This window comes from Aulonocara sp. 'chitande type north' Nkhata Bay, linkage group LG14, assembly GCF_057382095.1.
Source record: "Aulonocara sp. 'chitande type north' Nkhata Bay isolate Kocher_YH1m ecotype deep benthic linkage group LG14, A_spYH_male_GT1.1, whole genome shotgun sequence".
Taxonomy (NCBI): Eukaryota; Metazoa; Chordata; class Actinopteri; order Cichliformes; family Cichlidae; genus Aulonocara; species Aulonocara sp. 'chitande type north' Nkhata Bay.
In genome coordinates, this window is record NC_141357.1 from 26610402 (window position 1) to 26625323 (window position 14922).

Here is a 14922-nt window from a genome sequence, read left to right on the forward strand (position 1 = left end):
GACAAGATCAGAGAGGCTAAGGACAATTACAGGAGGAAGCTGGAGTGGAAACTCCAGCAGAACAGCATGAGAGAGGTGTGGAGGGGCATGAAGACCATCACTGGATTCAGGCCAACCAACAGCAGGGGAGCTGAGGGAGGTGAGAATAGAGCCGACGAGTTGAATCTGTTTTTCAATAGATTCGACACCACAGTGTCTGCTCCCACCCCCACAACCTCACCTGCAGTCAGCCTGGAATCCAGAGCCACACCACTGTGCCAGCCTCTCTCTTCACATGTTGCCTCCTGTGAGATTCCTGACACCCCTCCCCCACCCATCACCTTCACTCAATACCAGGTTGAGATGCAAATGAGGAGACTTCACTCTGCTGGACCAGACGGAGTGAGTCCCCTTGTCCTCAAGGCCTGTGCCCCCCAGCTGTGTGGAGTCTTTCATAAACTGTTTATGCTGAGTCTGAGTCTGCAGAGGGTCCCGGTGATGTGGAAGACATCATGCCTCGTCCCTGTACCAAAGACGCCTCGTCCCAGTGGCCCCCAGGATTACAGGCCCGTGGCACTGACCTCCCACATCATGAAGACCCTGGAAAGGCTCATCCTGGACCAGCTGCGACCCATAGTAAGACCACATCTGGATCCCCTTCAGTTCGCTTATCAGCCTCGTCTCGGAACAGAGGACGCCATCATCTACCTGCTCAATCGTGTCTACACCCATCTGGACCAGCCGGCGAGCACTGTGAGGGTCATGTTTTTTGACTTTTCCAGTGCTTTCAACACCATCAGGCCGACCCTCCTGGGTGATAAGTTAGCAGCGATGCAGGTGGATGCTTCTCTGGTGTCCTGGATTGTTGATTACCTGACAGGAAGACCACAATATGTACGTCTCCCACAGTGTGTGTCTGACAAGGTGATTAGCAACACAGGGGCACCACAGGGGACTGTCCTCTCCCCCTTCCTCTTCACCCTCTACACCACAGACTTCAGCCACTGCACAGAGACCTGCCATCTTCAGAAGTTTTCTGATGACTCTGCGGTGGTTGGATGCATCAGCAGGGATGATGAGACAGAGTACCGGGCTGTGGTCGACTCCTTTGTCACGTGGTGTGAGCAGAATCATCTGCAGCTCAACTTGGCAAAGACCAAGGAACTGATCGTGGACTTCAGGAAGACCAGGAAACACTTGACCCCTGTTTCAATCCAGGGGGTCAGTGTTGACATTGTGGAGGACTATAAATACCTTGGAGTACACATTGACAATAAACTGGACTGGGCTAAAAACACCACAGCACTTTACAGGAAGGGCCAGAGTCGTCTCTATTTTTTGAGGCGACTGAGGTCCTTCAACATCTGCCAGAAAATGCTGAGGATTTTCTATGAGTCTGTGGTGGCCAGTGCGATCCTCTATGCTGTTGCATGCTGGGGGAGCAGGCTGAGGGTCGCAGATGCCAACAGACTTAATAAACTGATCCGTAAGGCCAGCAATGTTGTGGGGATGGAGCTGGACTCCCTCAAGGTGGTGTCGGAGAGGCGGATGCTGTCCAAGATAAAGACAATGTTGGATAACACCTCCCACCCACTCCATGACATGTTGGTCAGTCACAGGAGCTCGTTCAGTGAGAGACTGAGATTACCGAAAAGCACCACTGAACGACACAGGAAATCATTCCTGCCTGTGGCCATCTCCCAGTACAACGCATCCACTTAACACACTGTTTGCTGCTACAGCTACACATGTTTCTTTTCCAAATATTTATTTATAAGTGACTTATGTATGTATGTATGTATGTATATATATGTATATATTGTACTATTCTTAGTTAGTTATTGTCTGTCTTGTCTTAATGTTGGTTTAAAATGGAGCACTGTAACAAAAAATAATTTCCCCCAGGGATCAATAAAGTATTCTGATTCTGATTCTGATTCTGATTAAGACCTACCATAGAACCAAGGCCGCCAGAGCTTACTTTATATTTTTATATGCTGTAGTGCCATTTTTGGGAGCATTTGAAAGATGCCATACATCAATACAACTGTTATAGCCCAGATTTTAATAATATGTATGCATTAAGTCCATAGTAGCTACATACTGTAAATTGCAAAAAAGTACAATAAACTACAAAAAAATTGAAATTTTTGTTTTTTTTACATATATTTCTACTTGGAGAAATTTAACAGGTTTATCCCTCAAAACTTTAAATACAAAAAAGTTGCAAAAAATTGTTTACAACAACAGGAAATTTAATTTGAGTGTCTTCATAGTTTTATTTTTGAGATACACCAATTTTTATATACTGCAGGAAAAACCAAAAACAATCCTTTGATGCAAATTTGCAAAGAAAACAGCATCTGCATCAAAATAAACTACAGGGAGTGCAGAATTATTAGGCAAGTTGTATTTTTGAGGAATAATTTTATTATTGAACATCAACCATGTTCTCAATGAACCCAAAAAACTCATTAATATCAAAGCTGAATGTTTTTGGAAGTAGTTTTTAGTTTGTTTTTAGTTTTAGCTATTTTAGGGGGATATCTGTGTGTGCAGGTGACTATTACTGTGCATAATTATTAGGCAACTTAACAAAAAACAAATATATACCCATTTCAATTATTTATTTTTACCAGTGAAACCAATATAACATCTCCACATTCACAAATATACATTTCTGACATTCAAAAACAAAACAAAAACAAATCAGCGACCAATATAGCCACCTTTCTTTGCAAGGACACTCAAAAGCCTGCCATCCATGGATTCTGTCAGTGTTTTGATCTGTTCACCATCAACATTGCGTGCAGCAGCAACCACAGCCTCCCAGACACTGTTCAGAGAGGTGTACTGTTTTCCCTCCTTGTAAATCTCACATTTGATGATGGACCACAGGTTCTCAATGGGGTTCAGATTAGGTGAACAAGGTGGCCATGTCATTAGTTTTTCTTCTTTTATACCCTTTCTTGCCAGCCACGCTGTGAAGTACTTGGACGCGTGTGATGGAGCATTGTCCTGCATGGAAATCATGTTTTTCTTGAAGGATGCAGACTTCTTCCTGTACCACTGCTTGAAGAAGGTGTCTTCCAGAAACTGGCAGTAGGACTGGGAGTTGAGCTTGACTCCATCCTAAACCAGAAAAGGCCCCACAAGCTCATCTTTGACGATACCAGCCCAAACCAGTACTCCACCTCCACCTTGCTGGCGTCTGAGTCGGACTGGACCTCTCTGCCCTTTACTAATCCAGCCACGGGCCCATCCATCTGGCCCATCAAGACTCACTCTCATTTCATCAGTCCATAAAACCTTAGAAAAATCAGTCTTGGGATATTTCTTGGCCCAGTCTTGACGTTTCAGCTTGTGTGTCTTGTTCAGTGGTGGTCGTCTTTCAGCTTTTCTTACCTTGGTCATGTCTCTGAGTATTGCACACCTTGTGCTTTTGGGCACTCCAGTGATGTTGCAGCTCTGAAATATGGCCAAACTGGTGGCAAGTGGCATCTTGGTAGCTGCACGCTTGACTTTTCTCAGTTCATGGGCAGTTATTTTGCGCCTTGGTTTTTCCACACGCTTCTTGCGACCCTGTTGACTATTTTGAATGAAACGCTTGATTGTTCGATGATCACGCTTCAGAAGCTTTGCAATTTTGAGACTGCTGCATCCCTCTGCAAGATATCTGACTATTTTTGACTTTTCTGAGCCTGTCAAGTCCTTCTTTTGACCCATTTTGCCAAAGGAAAGGACGTTGCCTAATAATTATGGACACCTGACTGTCCATAATCCAACACCATCCTGGTGTTGATGTCATTAGACCACACCCCTTCTCATTACAGAGATGCACATCACCTAATATGCTTAATTGGTAGTAGGCTTTCGGGCCTATACAGCTTGTAGTAAGACAACATGCATGAAGAGGATGATGTGGACAAAATACTCATTTGCCTAATAATTCTGCATTCCCTGTATTTTAAGCAGTGCAATTTGAGTTCTAAGCATCCCAGCAACTATTCAGAAAAGCATAAAGTCAAACATGACTTATAAAAACACCAATATAGGCTTTTAAGGCCTACAAGTAAAAAAAATACATTTTCCGCGAAAATTACATCACTTCCGGTTTCGGGCATGGTGGACATGCAATTGTTCACGCTGATGTCTGTTTCAATGAGGGAAGTGTTACGAACAGCTGATCGGATTTCTGGAATATTATGCTTTTGTTCTTGCAAGCGCTTTTTATGCAATATTTGCAAAGCTATATGTGGAAGGAAACCGTGACCTAGGACAAGCTGATGGCATAAGATGTAAGTACAACTCCTCCAGTTTCGTATGCAAATAAAATTATTGCGCTACCTTACGCAGTTCCGGTTCTACAGGGATTTAAAAATAGTTACGCAAAACGGAGCGTGCCCACTGCGACCGGCTTTAAAGGGTTAATTTGATCCATGAATTGTGGAACGTCCTGAGATTTGATTTTAACCCAGGTGTCATCCACATACCTGAAATTGGCCATGATGGGTGAAACTGGTGAACCCATGTTTCTGCCTGTAGAACTGACTCTTATATGTGAAATAGGTGGAATGAAGACACAGATGAACTGAATCAACTTTTGGAGATTCACTTACCTGGATGATTGAGCATGCATCAAAACGTTAAATCAGTGGCCATCTCACAAACCCGATCAGCAAATGTATTTCTCTTCAGGCTCACATTTGCCAAAATCTGCGTTTTGTCTGGACACAAGACATCGCACACCTTCATCATGCACTGTTCAGAGTGGTAAATGGCCGGGCTGATTTGGCTCCTCTATTGTAGCTCCTCTGCTACAATAGAACTTGCTTTCACAACACCTTCACTTTGTGATTTTGCTCTGGTGAAAAATGTCTGCTGAAATGTTAGATTCTTCTTTCGCTCTTCTACCTTCTATAGTTTTTGCTCTGCATTTAGGTTTTTCAGCTTATCCTGATGTTTTGTCTCGTAGTGCCGTCTTAAATTCAATTCCTTAACCCTTAAAGACCTACCATATAACCAAGTCCGCCAGAGCTTATATTATATTTTTACATGGCGTGGTGCCATTTTTGGGAGCATTTCAAGTTGCTATACATCAATACAACCATTATAGCCCAGATTTTAATAATATGTATTCATTAAGTGCATAGTAATTACATAAATTGCAAAAAAGTGCAATAAACTACAAAAAAATTGAAAATCATTTTTGCTTTTTTAACCTATATTTCTAGTTAGAGAAATTTAAGAGGCTTATCCCTCAAAACTGTAAATACAAAAAAGTTGCACAAAATAGTTTCCCACCACAGGAAATAAATTTTGAGTGTCTTCATAGTTTTATTTTTGAAATACACCAATCTTTATACACTGCAGGAAAAATGAAAATAAATATTATAGTGCAAATTTGCAAAAAAGCAGCATATGCATGAAAATAAACTATTTCCAGCAGTGCAATATGAGTCCTAAGCATCCCAGAAACGACACAGAAAGTCATAAAGTCAAAGATAACTTTTAAAAAGACCAGTATAGGCCCTGAGGCCCTGATGGTAAAAAAGACTACTCAAAGGCTCTGTTTTCAGAATCAACTTTTCTCTTCGCCATTGTGAGGGGCTAGCGGATGGCTCTACTGAATGTAAGGTCACTGGTGAACAAGACTTTTATTTTAAATGACTTCTTCCTCTATTCGGGGCTTGACATCTTGTTCCTGACAGAGACATGGATTCGCCCTGATGACTCCTTCTCCTTCTCGGAGCTTCTCCCCCCTGACTGTTCCTTCTTCAACTCACCAAGGCTTACGGGTTGAGGTGGTGGCTTAGCCTCAGTTTTTAAAAATATACATAAAGCTCGGCAGCTGCCTTCTCCTACCTACGGTAGCTTTGAAGTTCAATTAGTGGTACTGGTTAATTCTTCTAAAACCTTGTGTGCCGTGGTTTATCGACCGCCGAAGTATAATAAATTTTTTATTCATGATTTTACTGATCTGTTAGGATCTATTTTTGTTGATTATGACTGTGTTCTTATTACTGGTGATTTTAACATTCATATTTGCTGTAAGGATGACCTCTTAGCCACAGACTTTCTTACCTTAATTGACTCTTTTAACCTTGTTCAGTGGGTTAATGGGCCAACCCACTTCAAAGGCCATACCCTCGATTTGGTTTTCTCATATGGCTTGGATATTTGTATTAAGCATATTGATAATGTTGGGATCTCTGATCACTTCCCAGTTATCTTTGACACTGATCTGTGTAAGATTGAACTGTTTACTGAGAATATGCCCTATGCGTATTATTAATTATGAATCTGTGACAAAATTTTCTGTGGCTTTCCTCAACTCTGCCTCTACTACTAGTTTTGACTGCTCCAAACATCATACGGTTGACGACATCGCTAATTCTTTGCTATCCATGTGTTCTTCCATCCTTGATACTGTAGCACCGATCAAAATGAAATCTCCTAGAACTAATTCTCAACGTTGGTTTAATGATTCTACGCGTGCCCTGCGGCGTGTATGCGGCCAAGCTGAGAGGAAATGGAAAAAAGACAATTTCCAGGTATCCTTTGATACTTTGCGTTCTAGCCGCCTGGAGTTTCAAATTACTGCTAAACGTGCTAAAGCAGCCTTTTTCTCTTATATTATTGTGACCAATGGCCATAACCCTCGATTGCTATTTAAAATCTTTAATTCAGTGGTTAATCCCTGCCCTGATATGCCGATGGTCCCATCCTCAGCTCTCTGTGAACAATTTCTAAAATACTTTACTGATAAAATCCTATCTCTCAAATCCTCACTGCCCCTAGTGGTGAGCCCTGCTCTCACTGCAGAATGTGCTTCAACTTTTCATCAGTTTGAGCCAGTGTCACTCTGTACACTTAAGCAAATTGTCAAGCAACTGAAAATTACTAGTTCTGCATATGAACCCCTTCCGTCTCGCATTGTGAATGATGGCATTGATGTAATTGGGCCCAGTATTCTGTTTTTAATGAACTTATCATTGTCTTCTGGCTATGTTCCCTCTGTTTTTAAACATGTTATAGTGCAACCTGTTCTTAAAAAAAGGTGTCTTGATCATTGTGATTTCGTTAATTATAGGCCGATATCCAAACTTCCGTTCCTTTCCAAAATCCTAGAGAAGATAGTTCTTTCGCAACTCCAGGCTTACCTGGATGCGCATGACATCTGTGATAAATTTCAATCTGGTTTTAAACCACGCCACAGCACTGAAACAGCTTTGCTGAGAGTCCTTAATGATCTCTTAATTACTGATTCAGGGCATTCTGCTGTATTAGTCTTATTGGATTTGTCCTCAGCCTTTGACATGGTTGACCATAATATTTTATTAACAAGGTTAGAATGGACTGTAGGCATTCGGGGTTCAAATTGGTTCAAATCATACCTTTTGAACAGGTCTTTCTCCGTTACCTTGGGTACTTATTCTTCCTCAACTGCATCCTTATGCTGTGGTGTGCCCCAAGGCTCTGTGCTTGGCCCAATGTTATTCTCATTACATATGCTTGTCACGGCTGGGGCGGCAGTCGTGTGGAGGGTGAGAAAGGAGAATCCAATAGCAGACAATGGCGGAGGTGCAAGTGGGTTTATTTACAGTGCACAAAACTAGTGATGTGACGTTCTGTATCGAGGCTTCGAAGCTTGTGTCGAGTAATGGAGGGGGTGTTTCTGTGATGCGCGTATCGAGGCTTGCTTCATTTATGGGAGGAGCTGAAAATGATGACGTCCGAAGCCTCGCTGCCCGGCTGTACCACGTGACTGGTTCATGAAGTGGTTCGAACTTTGCCGCGAGATATGACAGCGATATAAACCCCTCAGACTTCATTCAAAATGTAGGTGTTTGATGGAGAGTTGCGGTTAGTGAGAGTTTGGAGGTTTATGAGAGTGAAGAGAGAAAGTCAGGAGAGAATGGAGCCAGCTAAGAAGAGGAGCATGTCCTCCCCTGTGTGGGAACATTTTGATCTTATTCCTCCCAACAAGGTATGTAAATTTCTACAGAAGATGTATTTTCATAATACTGATGGTGCAATAGGACAAAGGATTCAAAAGATTTGTTAAATCATTAAATCCTAGCTATGTTCTCCCCACTAAAAAGGTCATAAAAGCAGTGAAAATTTAGTTTTTACAGAATAAAATGTGAACAGGCAGTGTGTAGCTGTCCATACCTCAACGTTACAAAAGCACAACCACTGTCCACACCCCAACCACACCTCACCTCACAGTAAATGATCATTTCCATTTTAAGCATTTCCAAATAATCATTTTCCATACTGCCAGTATAAATATACACAGTGTACTGCCATCACTACAATATACATGTTTTACACACTACTTTTGTTGTTGACATTTACAGGCTGTGTGCAAAAGGCCACACTCTTCAAATTCATGCCAACTAATATTTTTACATCCAGTAGGTGTCCTACTAGAGCAAATGAAGCTTCAAGAAGCTTTGCGCTGGGGTGAACCAATTGGATGAAAAGCTTCAGTGCTTCATGAAGCTTCATCTGCCCATCACTACACAAAACCAAGGTGTGAGCAGAACCGAACATAAACCTAAACTGGGAAAACTAATGCAAAAGGGAGGACATGAAACGAGGAGCAGAGCGACACTAAGAAACATGGAATAATGCAGACTACATGGAATTAAACAGACGACGCGACAGAGAGCACAGGAAAACACAGGGCTTAAATACACGGGGAGTAATCAGGGAATGGGCCACAGGAGGGAGACACAGCTGGGAGCAATTAGGCTAACGAGACAGGGGAGAGGTAAAACTGAACACACTGACATGAGACAAGAACTTTCAGAATAAAACAGGAAACTAACAGACACAGAGAACCAGACAGGACACTGAACTTGACAGGCAGACTCATGAGCAGACACAATAACACCATGGACAGACAGAGGGAACACAGAGAAGTGGGAGCAGGCAGGCAAAGAACAGAAACCTAACAAATGGCAAAATCACAACAGAATACACACTCGAAATGAACAAAAGCATAAGGAAACAAAACACTGAGTCCTCAGACTCAGGACCATGACAATGCTCCCCCTAGGCTTCATCTTTGAAAAATATAACATTTCTTATCACCTCTATGCCAATGATATACAGATTTATTTTCAATTAGATGATGATGACATGATGATGACCTCGAGTGCATGAGAGAAGTCAGAGAATGGCTTTCAAACAATTCCCTTATTCTGAATGAAAAGAAAACGGAGATTGTGGTGTTTGGCAACCATATCCCTAGGGGCCTATCAGCTGATACCTTTGGTTCCTTTGCCACTTCTTTCTCTGACTCAGTTTGTGACCTAGGTGTCCTGGTGGACAGCTCTTTCAAATTTAACAAACTAGTGTCTTCAGTAATTAAATCTAGCTTTTACCAACTGCGCCTTATCGCTACGGCTAAGCACTATGTCCCTCATAAAGATCTTGTAAAGCTCATTCATGCTTTTGTGACTTCTAGTTTGGATTATTGTAATTCCCTCTACTTTGGTCTTCACTCCACTCTCCTTCACAGACTTCAGCTTGTCCAGTATGCTGCGGCTCGCCTTCTGACTGGCACTAGAAAGTATGCCTCTATCACCCCAGTTCTTATTGAGTTGCATTGGTTACCCATAAAATATCGCATTGAATTTAAAATATTGTTGTTCACCTTTAAAATTATAAATAATAAATAAAATAAAAAAATTTATCCCCTCGTTATCTTGTCGATTTTCTTAGTCTATATGTCTCTGGGCGAGCCCTAGATCTAAACTTAAATCTAGGGGTGACCGTGCTTTTTGCCCTGGTTGCACCGAATCTGTGGAACAACCTTCCTATCGCTATCCGTGCGTCAGACTCCGTTTTATCTTTTAAATCCCGTTTAAAAACTCATTTATTCAACATAGCTTTTCCATCTAGTTAGTGTCCCTATTTTATATTTGGTTCAATTTCTTATTTATGTACTTTATCTTTTAGCTATATCTGTTCTTAGTAACTTTGTTCTTATATTCCCTTTTATTGCTGCATAATTAGTGCCCTTAACCTGATGACATATGTGGTACTTTGTTAATAGTCTTTTATTTATTGTCTTAATTTTCAGAATACTCCCCACCTGACATCCATGGAATGTCACCCTCAACTAACATGTAAAAGGCAAGTGACATACAATGAAACAAAGTTTCTGCTTCTAAGTACAATCCTTAGACACCAATAGCATAACCTCACTTATAGGCCTTATGTAGCACTTGTGTTCATCCTTGCGGAAAATCCTCACCTCTATCTTCCTTATGAGCCCATCCTCACTGGGAAAGGTTTTGGTGATAAGTCCAAGTGGCCAGTTGTTCCTATGTTCGGGTGTCTCTCTTAAAAGAACAACATCTCCTGTTTGTAGGTTAGGCTTTACTGTTTTCCATTTGCGGCGGTCCTGAAGTCCTGAGATGTATTCTTTTTTCCATCGTCTCCAGAAGACATCAGCGAGGTATTGTATGCGCCTCCATTGAGCTTTGAACAGGTCACTGTTTCCAAACTGACCTGGTGGGATTGGTGGGTTCGAAACCTTTTGCGTGAGCAGCATGGCTGGGGTAAGGATGACTGGGTTTTCTGGATCTGCAGAAACTGCTGTTAACGGACGAGCATTCACTATTGCAGTGACTTCAGCCATTAAGGTCACTAGTATTTCATGGGTAAGCTTTGCATTCCTGTGTTCTAGGAGCATTGCATCAAGGATTTTGCACGTGACCCCAATCATTCGCTCCCAGAAGCCAGCCATATGCGACGCATGTGGGGGGTTGAATAGCCATTTGCAGCCAGAGTCTTCAAGAAAGCTGTTTAGTTTGCTGTTGTAGCAGCCCTGTTTGTCTATTTGCAGCTCTTTGCAGGCACCCACAAAATTTGTCCCACAATCGGACCTAAGAAGTTTGACTGCACCTCTGATGGCAAAAAAACGACGCAGGGCATTGATGAATGATGACGTGTCAATTGATTCTATAACTTCAATGTGAATGGCCCGTGTACTCATGCACCTAAATATGACTGCCAATCGCTTTGCATCCGCTTGTCCAGGGCCCGAACACATCAAGCCCTACATGTGTGAACGGAGGGTCAGTGGACAGCCTATCCTCTGGTAGCTCAGCCATAATCTGTTCCTGCTGTCTGCCTCTTAGTTTTCGACATGTCACGCAGCTGAATATCATTTTGCTTATTGCTCTTTTTCCTCCCACAATCCAAAAGTCTGCAGCTCTGACTGCCCCTTGAGTAACATGTCTGCCCTGATGGCATACTTTCACATGGAAGTGTCTTATAGCTGGGCAAGGTGGTGTTTGGCAGGGATGAGGATAGGATTTGTTTCATCCGAAGTCAACTGTGCTCGTCTTAGTCTCCCACCCACTCTGAGGATTCCATTTGTGTCAGGAAATGGGTTCAGTTTGCTAAGTGGGCTTGAACTTTTGAGGGGCATGCTCTTTTCAAGCTGTCTTATGTCTTCTGCATAGACTTCTCTTTGGACAGTGCGAATGATAATGATCTTAGCTTGATCGAGCTGCTTTTCGGTTAAATGCTCACTACAGCTGTGCCAGCCCTGACAGGTGCCTTCTATGTTCTGCTTAACCCTCCTGCCTTCTTGGGACCTTTTTGTGCCACTGCTATGTGTTAAATGGCTGCCATTTCCACTGTGTTCAGTGGAATATAACCAAACTTGCCACAGGATAGTTTTTACCTGTCAATGTTAATATTCCAGTGTGAATTCCTTAAATCAGCCTAAAATGGCTGAGCAGCAGAAATCCCCACACCCATCACCCTGGGGACCATTTTCTGCCCATTGACTTCCATTATAAACGCTATTTTTCAACCCCAAATCATCATCATATGATTTTATTTTTTCTTCTTTTCTTGGATGTCAATGAAGACTCAGGGCCTTGAAGTTTTAATTTTTAAATTGCAAAAAAAATGCAAAAAAAATAATGGCAGGTCAAAATGTATGTTGGTGCCAATCTTTGGTCCATCTAAAGGCCTACTTATAATGACAATCACATATTACTTCAACTGGTTTTTTGTGGAAATATTTAGTTTCGTTTTTTGGTTTTTGGGGCTTATAACACAGGGCGCTCATGTAATAACACTGGGATTTGAAGGGTTAAAACAACGAAAATATAATTAAAACTTTACATGAATATTTCAGGGAGAAGTAGTTTTACAAGGTTGGCTAATTTAAAGTGGAATAAAATATGGATATATGGTCTTTTTATGGCGTGGCTGAGAATGGTCCCTAGGGTGATGGGTGTGAGTTTTTTAAAGGATGGCAGGAGGGTTAAAGGACTGAACAATGTGTCGGAGTCTAGATATAGCCTTCAGTAGTACATTCCAACTAGAAAACCGTTCGAATCTGGCACTACTGAGAACATCCTTTGCAAGAGTGATAACACAAGTAGTTACCTCATGACGCAGTTCGTTGTCAGTCTCTGGGTCTACAAGATCAAACGACTCTGCCTGAGATTGACCAATTTCTGACTTGGTAAGAAAAGCAGGTCCACTGAGCCATGTGGAGGTAGAAAGCTGCTCAGCAGGTAATGCGCGCGTGGCATGATCAGCAGGATTTAAGTGAGTGGGCACATAATGCCACTGGTGAGCTTGTGTGGATTGCCTGATGCGTTCCACTCTGTTGTGCACATAGATGTAAAAACGCCTCTTTGTGTTGAAGATGTAACCAAGGATGTCAGAGATATTCAGTTAACAAACAGTCAGGTGAATAATCAACACTGAGACACTTGTGTAGGTTAACGTAACTTTTGAAGCATAAGCAAATAAAACAATAAAAACTCCCTAACATTCCTCCCTGTTGTTACTGTATTTCACCACTTCAATCATACTTTATTATCAGCTAACAATCACTTGCTTATAACATTTTCAATTGTAGCATCATTCAGTATGTGTGAGTGTTCCTATACTAAATCTTCTTCGTCCGGTTCATCTTCTTGTGGCAGTCCAACATAGGTGATCACTGTGGCCTGTACCATTTTGCCAATCATTGATCTGATACAGGGTAGAATGCATGTTGAGAACATGCAAAGCAATAAAAGAAGAACTCCTATCAAGACAAGTCCTTTGATCACGAGGGTCTTCCAGCTGCCGCTCAGCAGCCAGGTCAGCCAGTCCTCTGTGTTCATGACATAGTCTTGTTGCTGTGCATTACTCAGTTGTCGTAACTTCTCCAGGGCGGTGGTCATGGTCAAGGAATGCACGTTATCTGGAATATAGGTGCAGCAAGTGGTGTTGAATAAGACACAGAGGCCCCCTCTCTCAGCGAGAATCATGTCCAGGGCGACTCTGTGTTGCATGACCACTATTCTGATCGCGTCAATTTCCTCATTCTGAGCCTTGTTTATCCATGTTGAGCTGTTCAGGAAAAGTCCAAATCGGTAGTCAAGAGTCTCGATTCTTAGCATGTTTTTTCCATCCCCGATCCATGGGAAAAGTGAGTGCAGGACTTTCTGTCCGGTGGTCCACAACTTGAACTCCGCTGGCACATCACTGCCCCAGATTGGATCATGAGGTTGCACGTTATCAGTGCTCCTCTTGCGTCTTGGTTGGTCCTGATGGAATATTCTGAATGTGTGGTCTGACACTAAAATTGGGGCGCAGAGTCCGGTGCTGTTGGGTGAGATGGTGAAGTATGTCTTTGAGCCACATGCCCAAGCTGTACCCTGCACCCAATATGTGCCATTCAGGAAGCTTATCCGTGCCTTTCTGTCCTGCGGCATCCGGAAAGTCTGGGAGCAGTTTTGGTTCATCCCCAGCTTTCTGTTGCCGTATGCGAAGGTGAAACACATTGGATGTTGTATTCCTGGTTCCCTCCTGATGTTGAAAGATTTTCCCTTGTCATTGGTCGCATTCAGGTGTACCCAGTATCGGTCATCACAGCTGTAGTTCCAGTCTGAGACCTCTGGTGTACAAAACACTACCTCATTAGGTTTATAGTTGATCAGTGTTCCATTACACCGTCGCAGGTCGATTTTTGTGACTTGTCTTTTTAACTCAAACTTGAAGGCGAAGATGTCTTCGGGGGAACATGTTCCGCTGGTGGCTTTGTAGAATATACATAGGGCTTCGGAAAGGCTGGGTGATTTTCCATATAGGGTGGCTTGCATTGCTGTTGTTGGGAGGTGAGAACAGACGTAGCAGCCAGTGTGGTTGTCTTCTGTATGTACTCGGTTGTAGACGTACCGGTACCAGGCATTGTTCAGTCAGGGGTGGTTGTGCTCTTTGTCCATATCCTTTAGGTGTAAGTTGTCATATGACCATTTCTTCTGCAGGTGGTGCTGTGGGTCCTCGTCTGTCCAGGTGAGTATCAGTAGGCTCACTAGGAGCGCAATGCCAGTCATTATGAGGACAAGGTTCTTCATGATGACCAGGCACACCCGGGCTCCAGGTGAGTAGACCACTGGCGAGAAGACAAAAGGGCGGGATATACCCAAACAGCCCTTTCCTCCACCAGGGAACACCTAGGAGTCGGGGGAACCGGCGTCTATGCTTGTGTTGTTACTCACTTTTTTGCAGTGGCTTTGGTGGATCCAAGATGGTCTTTCTGCTATTTTGCAGGCGGTTGGTGTAGTAAGTAAGACCTGATATGGGCCTTCCTACCTTGGTGAACTCCAATTCTTTCTCTGGAGTACTTTGATCAGGATCCAATCACCTGGCTGCAACCTGCAAGAAACTGGAGAGATATTACTCGGCAGTTTATTGTTTAGCACAATCTCTTTATTCTCAAATAATTTAGTCATCCACTCTGCTAGGGTGGTTTCTCTTATAGTCTTATTAATAGGCTCACTAGTGAGAGGCAGTGGAAAAAAGGTCTCCCGTGAAGTGCTTAGGGAGGATATCTGACATTCCCCCCTTTCCGACACACGTGGTAATCCGTGTGTCGCTAATGCTGCTGTCTTGTGTAGGGATTTT

At 42.7% G+C, this 14922-nt stretch overlaps 1 pseudogene; it reads right to left on the minus strand.

Moving 5' to 3' along the window:
* Positions 1-12911: 12911 nt before the first annotated feature.
* Positions 12912-14650, minus strand: LOC147314759 (uncharacterized; annotated as a pseudogene).
* Positions 14651-14922: the final 272 nt, after the last annotated feature.